Here is an 11,090-nt window from a genome sequence, read left to right as displayed (position 1 = left end):
CTTTAATTATATTGCCTTTTTTCTCTCTAACCAGGCACACTTTTAACATTGCCTTTGTTTTCGGAATAGACGCGTGCAATTTGTTTTTCTGTATTGCCTGTTCACACAGCTGCATATTTACTGAAGCAATTATGTTTAAGTGCTAGAGCAATCACTCCTCCTAATTTGGGTGTTTACAGGTGTTGCTGACCAGCTCTTTAGCCACCCACGTAATAGCCAGGTATCAATCATTTATTTTTCTATAAAAGTGCTCTGTGTAGACTCCATTTAACTGAGTACTCCAATGCTTAAAACTTAATAAACGAATTGAATCTTCCTCTATCTCAAATTAAAATTATCTTCCTCATTTTCTAAAAAAGGTTATTTGTATTTTCTCCCTATAAGATAGCTATGAGCTAAATATTTTGCGAATGACAAACCACATGCTCATCTGCTATTACACTGCAAAAATAACAGAGGAGGTTTGTGTTGTTTGTGTGTGTGTGTGTGTGTGTGGAAAAGGCCTCCCACCGCAGATGAGAGGTAAACTGATCTGATGTCACGTCATGCTCTGTTTATACAGATGCTTGATGACATCATACTGAAGAGGTCTTCCCTCCTTCTGAGAGCAATCAGCATGTTGTCATATCCAGCCCCAGCATCCATGGGTGACAGGTAGGATTATGACTGTCTTACACTTCACTATGGCTGTCTTTGAACAACTATGCTACTATAGTTCTTTATTCCTCTTTCCCAAAATCTCATCACATAGTTACTTGATCAGGGGTAGGCTTTTTGAAAATAATTTGTTATTGAAATCTTTTGGGCCAGATGCCTCTAATTCTGGCCTGTCCTCTGACAGACAGTGACTCCCCCCTCAGAGTGCTTTCTCTCTCTCTCCGTGATGATTTTGTATACTTGAGGAGCTTTGCTACATGTAGCTGTGTTGTGTAATGATGGTGGAACTGGGCTTGTAACTCAAAGGTTGTGGGTGTGACTCCCAGCTGGGACACTGCCGCTGTAGACTTGACCAAGTTACTTGCTTCAGTAGAATATTTAGCTGTATAAATTGATTGTATTTAGAAAAAAAAGTAATTTCAGTAAGTTGCTCTGGATGTGTCCCCTAGATGCCAAATTTATTTATTTTTTTATTTTTTTATTTCAGGCTAAACTTCACTGCAGTGTTGGCTGAGAAACTACTTCTGAAAGCAAGCCTTGAGTGAGGATGTGGAATGAGTCGCAGAGCTGAGAGTGCTTCACCATCCTACCCATCATGTAGAGAGGTGTAGAGAGAGGTTAAGGAGGATATTTCTGGGTAGGAAGAGGGGAGAATAGGACGTAATAGGGTACAATGAGGGTAACTATATAGTGGCTAAAGGCTGTAGCATTGGGTAAAAGTGGGCTGTGAAATATATGGTATGAGTTACGAAGGGGATAAAGAGCAGGCTGAATGGGACAGAGAAGGCTGACAGGGATATTGCTGAGTAATCAAAAAGCAGATGACTAAAATGTACTCAAGACCTCAGTAACGGTAACAGAAACCACTGTCAGTGTTCCCAGCAGATGTGATGCACTGAGGAGTGTATGGTCTATGTGTTGAGTCATCTCTGAGACCCTACAAGCATGAGCAACACTATTTAATACCTATTTAAAGGTCTGAAAAAAGCAGATCTCAGAGGAAATACTGATTATTTCATAATCATGATTATATTCTTCATATATCTGTACTCGCTTTTTAGCCTCAGTCTGCCTGTTCAACAGCTCTTTCTTATGCCTTATGTATATGTCCGTCTGTCTGCTTGGGCTGTGCTCAAAGTATCGATACAGCAATTTGTCTTAACCTACTTTTTGACAATCCATCTATTAATGCAGTGATATTCGTATATATACATTTTTATGTTTTTTTTTCTTTTTTCCATGAAATGTATCAATGAAGTATGGGTTTAAGTGCAAATGTTTAAGCACAAAAACTGAAATCAAGTGTTAGTGAGCATTAATAACTTTTTTATTTATTTTGTTTCTGTTTATAATGTATTTTGTGGGAGCTCATTGAGCCTTTTGGCTTTTGTGCATTTTTATTTACAATTTTTTTTATTATTACTTTATTGGCTGGCTGAGAGCTGTTGTACAAATATGTTTACCATAAAGATATCTGATTTGCTTTTTGAAACCTTTTCCAAATTCACATCTCTATGTGTATCAAGCAGAGTTTGAGTCAGACCAAGACAAGACTGCTCAGGACCAATACCCAGACCAAGCAAGACTTGACAGGTCGTCCCAAGAAAATTCTGAGATCTGTGACCAAGACACTTTCATCAATCCTAGACATCACAATTGTGATTGGCTGAGGGATAGTCTGTGAATACCCAATAAAGAGTGGAGATCAGCCACTCCATCAAACGCGTCCATAGTGATGTGAGATTAACCTGCAGGGGCCTGATACACCATACAGTATCTGTCATCTATAATGACATTTAACTGCTATATCAATGTCACACCACTTTTTACAAATAGTGCACCCAGATGTCTTTTTTCTGTATCCACAGGGGACTTCAATAAAATCAGGACATGAAAGCCATTCTAAACTTATTTCTGGCTCTAGTGAATTTTATAGAGACAATCATCATCTGGAATTTCCCCAAGTACACAAAACACAATGCACCACAATCTTGCAAACATCATTCTCAGACATGGTCCTAGTTCAGCTTCCTGTGGCAGACTGCAGATCTTAGACAAATGATCATGAGCATTTTACCACTGCCTGAATTCAGAAACTCTTCTCATTCAGAAACGGCTGGGGAAACAATGTAAAGTTATAAAATTGGAGCCATCCAAAACATTTGACAAGGGTGAGCAATGTGAAAAAATTGAAAGAAGTAAAAACAATTGAAATAATAGTAAAAACAAGCACCAAAAAAAAACCAAAAAAAAACAATCAAAATGATATACAGTGAAAAGCAAGTTTATAAATAATATGGGATATTGTGAGAGTCTGTCTGATTTTGTACCATTTGCAGAGATGAGAGGGTTTGGTATCTTTGAAAAGCATTTAGTGAATTGAAGTAATAAAATAATAAATAAAACCATGTATAATCCAGGTTTCAGGAGGCAGGGTTTACATTAGAGACTGCTGGGGACGCATCCTGTTAAGGCATTGTTCTAGTGCATGGGTAGGCCCCGTGGTCTGGCCTGGCTTTCAGACTGAGCGAGTGACATCTACGGCCAGCAGGCCTGCATGACAATGCAAAATTAGCTCTAGTGTTGCCCAGGGATGGGAAGCTTTCAGTCAGCAGGGATGGTAGCATCTCATCATATACCAATGACTGGTCCTTGGGCACCTGCATTACATCAGATTGCATTTGAAGAAATTAAAAAAAAATTAAACAAGTTACAGACTGATGTAAATCAATAGGCTCCTACAGAAATTAGGTTGCTGAAAACATGTTTTTAAGTTATTTTGTCATTTTTCCTTAAACTTATTAACACAATGCTCATTTGGCTCATTATTATTTTCTTTGTATTTGAATTATTTTTTTATTAACCAAATGGTAAATTTTTGGGGCCAAGTGTCCATGCTTTCCCCAGATAGGAGCCTATTCAGCCTCTTTATGCAATCATTTGCAATATAGCACATTGTGAATATGGGACTTATATTCTTTGTGGCATGCATAGCTATTTCTGACACAAACTGGCTTAGGCTAAATAATACCTCCAAACATGAAAAGCACCTAATTCAGAAAAAAATGGCTGCTTGTTATTATTCTGGGATTGTAACTGTGGTTGGAACAAAAACCAGCATACACAGTGGTACCCCAGGATCAAATCTAAAAGCCACTGATTTAGATTATTTAGACAAGATCAACTCAAGTTGCTCCTGATTAAAATGTTAATCAAAATTGTAATTATTATTTATTAGCATATCAATTACCATTATTTATTAGCATAGAATAAATGTTTTTTTTTTTGCTATGATGATTTCTAATGGCTGCCATCTTCCGAACCAGAATCATGGAACGAACATGTGACATATCCAGGGCACAGAAACTCTTAAGCATGGTGAGCAGGGTATTTTTAATTTGCGGAACATAAACCCAGATTCCTGGTGTCTGTTTTCTTTCCCATGGTCTAGATTTAATTTCTCGCTATATTTACCCAGGAGGAGCATGCTATTTTTAGCATAAAGCGCTTGTCATTGAAATTTCAGAACCACATCAATCTATAAACAGCATATGGAATATTATACCTCTGAAAGAAAGAACATGAAAATCTGATTGATCCCAGAGGAAGACAAAACATTAACAACATGAAAGTAATACCACAAGCTTTTAGTATCAATTCATTTCCCCATAAAACAGCAATATAAAATTTTGATCAGCAATACAGAAATATAGCAAATTCATTGAGTTAAAAAAACATGCTTATTAGTTAATCAAATGGAATTTTCAGTGTTCAATATATTTGTGATGTTGGCAAAACCAATAGTCATAGTAACCATTTCCACATTATATTCATGTCAATTAATGTTAGCATTTATTAGCAAGAATGACTACTTGAGCATTGAGAATGCCAATATGCTGCTATATACCAGCTTTCTCCCCAATTCTGTTTATTATCATTACATGGTAGTTACAGTAACATCCAGGGTATAAATTGTACTTGACATTTGCTTATATTAATTCATAGATCTGGAGTACATTTTAATGATTTTGGGATTAATTTTGCATGTCAGGATAAATTTATAGGAAAAAATATAAAGGAAAAAAGGAAACTTTGTGAACAGTGCTGTGAACTTTATGGTCAATATAATTTCAGTCATTGTACTCTTCAAAATACTGAGCTCTGCTACTAGCCTTAATTTGGCAGAAATGTCTCACATAAATATATAAGATCACAGTGAGAGAAACTATAAATAGAGAATAATTGGGGGTAATGTATGTGATTGTCTGCATGTACTAGTCAGCCTGGACTGGCAAAACATATCATTTTTTGAGTTCACTGCATGCACTACTGAAAATGGCTGCAAAATGGTATGCAAACGATATTTTGAAAATGTTTAAAAATTAACCATACTAGAATTTCTTTCTTTTTGGGCTTACAAAATTATAAGGTTTTCACATGTATTTCAACCATTGAATTAAAATATTATTAGTTAATTATATTATATAGTTAATGTACAGTATTTTAATATGAATATGAGCTTACCTCTTAGTGATACCAAAGGCTGTGCTGAGTCAGCAGAAACTCTTCTCTATGGTAACAGTGCTTGCTGACATGTCTACATATCCCAGAATATATTCAGCATTCTATCCTACGTTCATTATAAACTGGCTACAGTGTCAGAAATGCAATTTTCCTTCAATCACTGCTTTAACAATGAGGATAAATCTCTTCATTTCTGTTATCTTTAATTCTGCTAGTTTTAAATTCCAGTGCTTAGATCCCTTCTTTCTGGGGGAAAACAGACTGTCTGGCTGTCCTAAGCTTTGTGTAGGTGTAAATGCACACACAGGCGTGCCAGAATACATGAATATTTAAACTCATAAATTAGCCAGTGTACACTAGAGTGCACACAGTTAAAATAACAGTTTTATATCCAAGTCCTGTGCTTTAATCAGGTATCTCTTTATCACATAAAACAGGCTTCATTAGGTTTGAAAGGAAATTCCAAAAACAGCAGGCTGTAATGCTTGCATGACTAAATGACAATGCAGGGGACCAGTCCTTACCAAAGCTAATGCTTGCCAAAAATATTTAATTTACTACAATGAAGTGTCCATTCGCAGTACTAAGTCAGAGGGATAACATGTTTAGCTGAAATCATATACACTGCACAGAGTGGCCAGTTATTTAATGCTCTATATATTATAAATAATACAATTCACCGACAGTGGGACATTAAATGCATTACTAGAAATTTTTACCCATTTTTACTTTTCCTAAAAATGTGCGATGCCTTCCCATCACTGCATCATCCTCCATTAATTTAGGAGATTGCAGCCTAACATGTGCATCAATTAAAGTGCGTGCAGACAGCCACCCTGGATGCTAATGCTTTCATCCTTTGGCTCTGACGCCCATTTCCTGTCACAGCAGGGCTCTGATCCTCTGGTTCTGAAGGCTTGCTCCTTCACCTGAGTAAAGCTTTTTCTGTGTATGCCCTCAAACAACTTGACATTGGTGTGTTGTGTGAGGTATTTAAGTGTGTGTGTGTGTTCAGATAGCAAAGAGTCAAGCCTGAGTAAAAAGAGAATTTGAGTGTCTACATCAGGTTTGGTTTTAAATGTCAGACAAAGCGGCTATTATTTTGACATAGCACCATCAGGCAGCTCGCTCCACAGGTCAGCCGTGGCTGTGGCTGTGGCCCGCTGACATTTCCATAAATCAGATTTTCTCCTGATGTCATTAGCCGTGAACAACAGAGAGCCTTTTACCCATAATGCAACATGCCTAACTCTCCCCGTGTACAGCTGCACAGTCTTATTTGTTTGTGTTTATTCTTTCATCATTCCCATCTGTTCTTCCTCTTATTCTCAATTTCATATAATCATCTTTCTGTTCTCTATTTTTCTCCTCTGCATTTTGTAATTGAACACGGCCAGCGAAACACATATCTCTGCATTAGGACTGGACAGGTTCTTAGGAGCCTGAGAACAGAAAACCGTACACACACAGACTCACCCATGCCAGCCCCACCCTCTTCCAGGAGGTGCTCCCAAAAGCACTTCAGTTGCATTTAAGTTAGAGGCTGTGGTTTGGAAATGGGAATCTCAGCCATATATAGCGACAGGGTGGGGCTGGCTCTGTGCTCCAAATCAGTCTTACATCCGGGGTTAATGCAACTGCAGGGAAGCATTAGGCCTCTTAGTGCAGGGCTGGCAGGAACACATTGTAATGCATTTATGGAGAGGGAAATAGGCTCATCTGATCATCAGCACAAAGCTGTGAAATCAACTGTCAAAATCAGGGTAGACTACAAGAGCTACGGGGGGGCATAATTCATCTTTAACTATAATCTTGCCCACCTGTCAGTACCTCCAGTCCAGCAGGAGGCGAAATTCAGAGAAACAGCAAGAATGCTGCAGCTTTCTAAGTTAAAACTAATATTCATTAGCTTCCTGAGACCTGCCAATTTGTTTTTGTCTCCTGTAGGGGCCAAGAGTCTCTGGTCTTACTTTCAAGAACCATACATTCTACTGCGCTGAAACCTACGCAGCATGCGACAGTCAGTATATATATATATATTTATTTGAAAGTGTTTTCACTGCAACATGTATTTGTTATCCAAGAGACTTGTATCATGTCAAAAGAAATTTTATATCAAATTTGTTCGGTTGGGGCTCAGGAGGACATATATATATATATATATATATATATATATATATATATTGAGTCTATGAGAGAGGTGCAAGGAGTTGTATAAACAATTGTGAGATACATCTGTCACACACAGAATGTTACAAATAATAACCCTTGCAATTGATATTTTCCAATCTGTCATGTTTTGTTTAATCTGATTTTAAAAAGAAAATTACTCATCAGATGAGTTAGTTCGTTTTTCAGAGTATGTTGATGAGGGAAGACGGGAAGGTATTATCAAATTACATGTTTGATAGGACTGTCATAAATTATGAGTATTCAGGAAAGGAAGCAATGTTGAGATTTAAAAATTCATGCCAAAGATGGTAAGGAACATTCGTGGAGACATTATTACATTGCTTTACAGAAACAGCCATCTTAAGATGCTCATTTCCTTTTTGGGGATATTTGTTTAAACAAGTTTAGTACCTGTATTTGATATACTGCTATTTCTTTTTAACTAAATGTGGGTTCTCTTTTGTTTGGTTCATCTGGCTTCAGCATGTTCTAATTGAAATACACTTTTGTCCCAGGTTGTGCATTATATGTTACACCCTCCTGTCTATTTGCTATTTGTGTTTGTACTATAAATTCTATTACCCTGGAAATTTCCATTGATAAGGGCACCATCCATGGAAACCATGACATGAACAACATTTTACATTTATGTACATTTTACCTCTATTATATTTTCTAACACATTTTATGTGATTATCTTTACAGAAGCCAAGTGAGAGTTGTGACGCTAATCAAGATGGATTCCCTCCGTTCAGTGTACAGTGTATACCTGCAATAGAGATTGAGCAGTCAGGAGAATATGAAGAAAAAGCATACGGACCCTGCTGAGTATCTTTGACAGCAGTGGGCCAGCCTCCTCCATAGAGATATCCCCAACACACATCACTCTCGCCCCCTGTTTAGAGCAGTCTGGAACAGCAGATTCACTAATTAACAGATACACAGATACCATCTTTTTAATTATGCCATAAGTGGATGCACAGAGCCTCACTCTGCCTCCCTCCCCCACCCCCCCCCCCTCCCCCCCCCCCCCCCATTCAAAGGTAAAAACTGGGATGGGCCTGGATCCATTTGCTATGCTACTTGTACCTTCAGAAGTTTGTCATTTTCAACCTCAGACACCATTAATCTCCCACTTCCTCTTGGGCTATGGAAGGTGCTACTTGGTGAATGGGGAAAAGGTTTTGACATGAACAAGATTAATGTTTGTTAAAAGTTTTATATACTCTATAAAGACGCGGTGTGTTCCTTCCTTGTTTGTCCTTGGCATATTGTGCTTCATTTGTTCATTTTTTTGTGGGTGAAGGTTTTTGTCTTTTCCCAGCACTGCAACACCTGATTCAACTAATTAACTAATCATGGTCTTCAATCAAAACCTTGAAAAGTAGTACTGTGTGTTAGTGCTGGGCTAAAACAAAAGCCTGCATCCGCATCAGCCCTTTTTGGATTGAATCCACATTAAGGGTATCTATGTGACAACATGAATTGCCCTTTCACTTACATTTGCAAGTGTTATTGCATAGAGTGCCAAACTCATTTTTGGTCAATATTGTCATTTTTGATCCCACCACACCATAACCACCCACCAGCACAAGCAGTCTGGGTGCAGAGTGGTTGGCATTAAGTCTGAGCTGGAGAACTGAAGCCCATGGGTCATGTAATGATCGATTAATCAGCCTGGCATCTTTTGAGGACTATGCTGGGAATCAGAATGAGAGTGAGGGGGATAGAGAGAAGTGTCCCTGAACAGGAGACTTGTGTATGTGTGTTTTATGGTTCCCTGGACAGCCCATGAGCCATGACCTCACAGAATACGTCCCAGACCTGGTTATACCCAGATTTTTGTATTCTGGTGTTGTAAAAGGATGTACTGTACTTTTACAGTGTTTCTAAAGTGAAGTGTTGACTCACTGTGTGACAGCAAGAGAGATGTGTCAGCATACCTCTGAGCTCATTCCATGGAATAGTCATAACCTTGTGACCAAATGAGGACCACATTTCCCAGAGGACACCAGGACCATACTATCTGCCTGGCAGGATTACATCGTTGCCATGTATTCAACCACCAGAACAAACAGCTGATCTCTGTCTCATCACTGCAATTTCAGAAGCAGATGACTTACTGTTATTGGATGTCAGAGCATGTGACCTCATTGGATTACAAAAAAAAAACTTAATCTTTGGGCTCCTGGTCAGATATCCTGGGGTGATAGGGGAGTTATTACAATGTGGTCTTCTCTCCAGTCTTTGAGACAGAATTCAGATTCTCAGATCAGAAATGCAGTCGAAAACATTGAGTTTCTTTTCAGAAAAGGAATTCTGAATGGTCAAAATGTTATACTGTTGTGGTATTTGCGTAAAGCTAGTGGTAAAATCAAATAATTCTATACATGTAATAAAGTACTTATACTAACCTTAACACAGCACAGCGAAAAGTGGCATTATATCTGTAGTGCGGTAAAGTGATCAGGAAGATTCACCGTAATGAATATACTGTGTACTTATCCTGTCATTACAACAGTACAAAATGAAAAGCAAATGCATATTGAGCTTTGAACACTTATGGTGGGTGACGCAGTCTCTAACTGTAGAGCGAGGTATAAATCTGTTGTAATCACAAGCCTCGTTGCAGTAATGTGGCAGTACAATATTGTGCTACAATGCCTCCCTGTGCTTTTGTGTGTCTGGCTGTGCTGTTCAATTACTCTTGGCTCTTCTGAGTCTTCAGCGTTTTCCGGGTTCTCTATACTCTCCTAAGTTTGTTCTGTCCTGTTGTACTCTCCTGTGTCTCACTGTGTTCTCCTTTGAATCTCCTGTATCTCACTGTGTTCTCCTTTAAATCTCCTGCATCTCACTGCACTCACTTGGGTCACTCTGCCTCCCTGCCAGAACCCTGTGTAGCAGTGATCTGCAGAGGGAGAGGTGGCTGCACATTTTTTAAATTAGATCTAATGCATGAGCCAGACTGGTATCCTAGCAACCCCACAGAACTCTGCCTGTCCAAAGGTCTGAGGAGACTCCAGATTCTGAGATAGTGAGCAGAACCGAGTCAGTCATGTGCTCGGCCTCTTTGTTTTCAGGCAGTTCAGAACAAGCGTCAGTGAGCCTGCCAGCAGGTGATGTGTTTGCATGCACACAAGCTGCACACCCACAAGCTCAGAATTCAAACTGCAATGAACATGTACTCCATTGCCGGAACTCCTTATTCTAACCTTTAAATTCTAAGCAGCCTCCACGTAGGGCTTTTAGCTTGAGTGGTGTGGTCTCAGGGCTGTGCAGTCATTGCTGTGTGTGGGTGTACATTAGGGTTATGGTGATTAAGGCACAATAGAAAAATTAAGGATGGTTAAAGGTAAAGTGGGGTGAAGAAGCCCACAATTATTGATCATGCACTTAGTCTTGATGTATCAAAATAACTTTCCCCTGCCAATAGGGGCATCACACCATAGATCACTGCTGCTGGCAAGCAGTAGATTAGTGCTCTCAGTGCCTTTATGGTGCTGTAATGCAGTGATCAATTAAAGCTGTGGAGTGGAGTGATGTTTCAGACTGCTGAAGAGGAAGAGGCAAGAACTCCAGAGGTTTTAACGCAGATCCATTTCAATACTTTACTACCACTCAAACAGTACTTCCCATAGCGTCTCTATCCCCACTACTGTGTGTATGCCTGAGGTTCTCCACTGCCAACAGGAGTCCATTAGAAGGTTAAATGAATATCATTACATGTAACTGTGACC

Source organism: Anguilla anguilla, chromosome 1, assembly GCF_013347855.1.
Source record: "Anguilla anguilla isolate fAngAng1 chromosome 1, fAngAng1.pri, whole genome shotgun sequence".
Classification (NCBI taxonomy): Eukaryota; Metazoa; Chordata; class Actinopteri; order Anguilliformes; family Anguillidae; genus Anguilla; species Anguilla anguilla.
The sequence above is the reverse complement of the archived record's forward strand: the minus strand, read 5'-3'. Positions refer to the sequence as shown.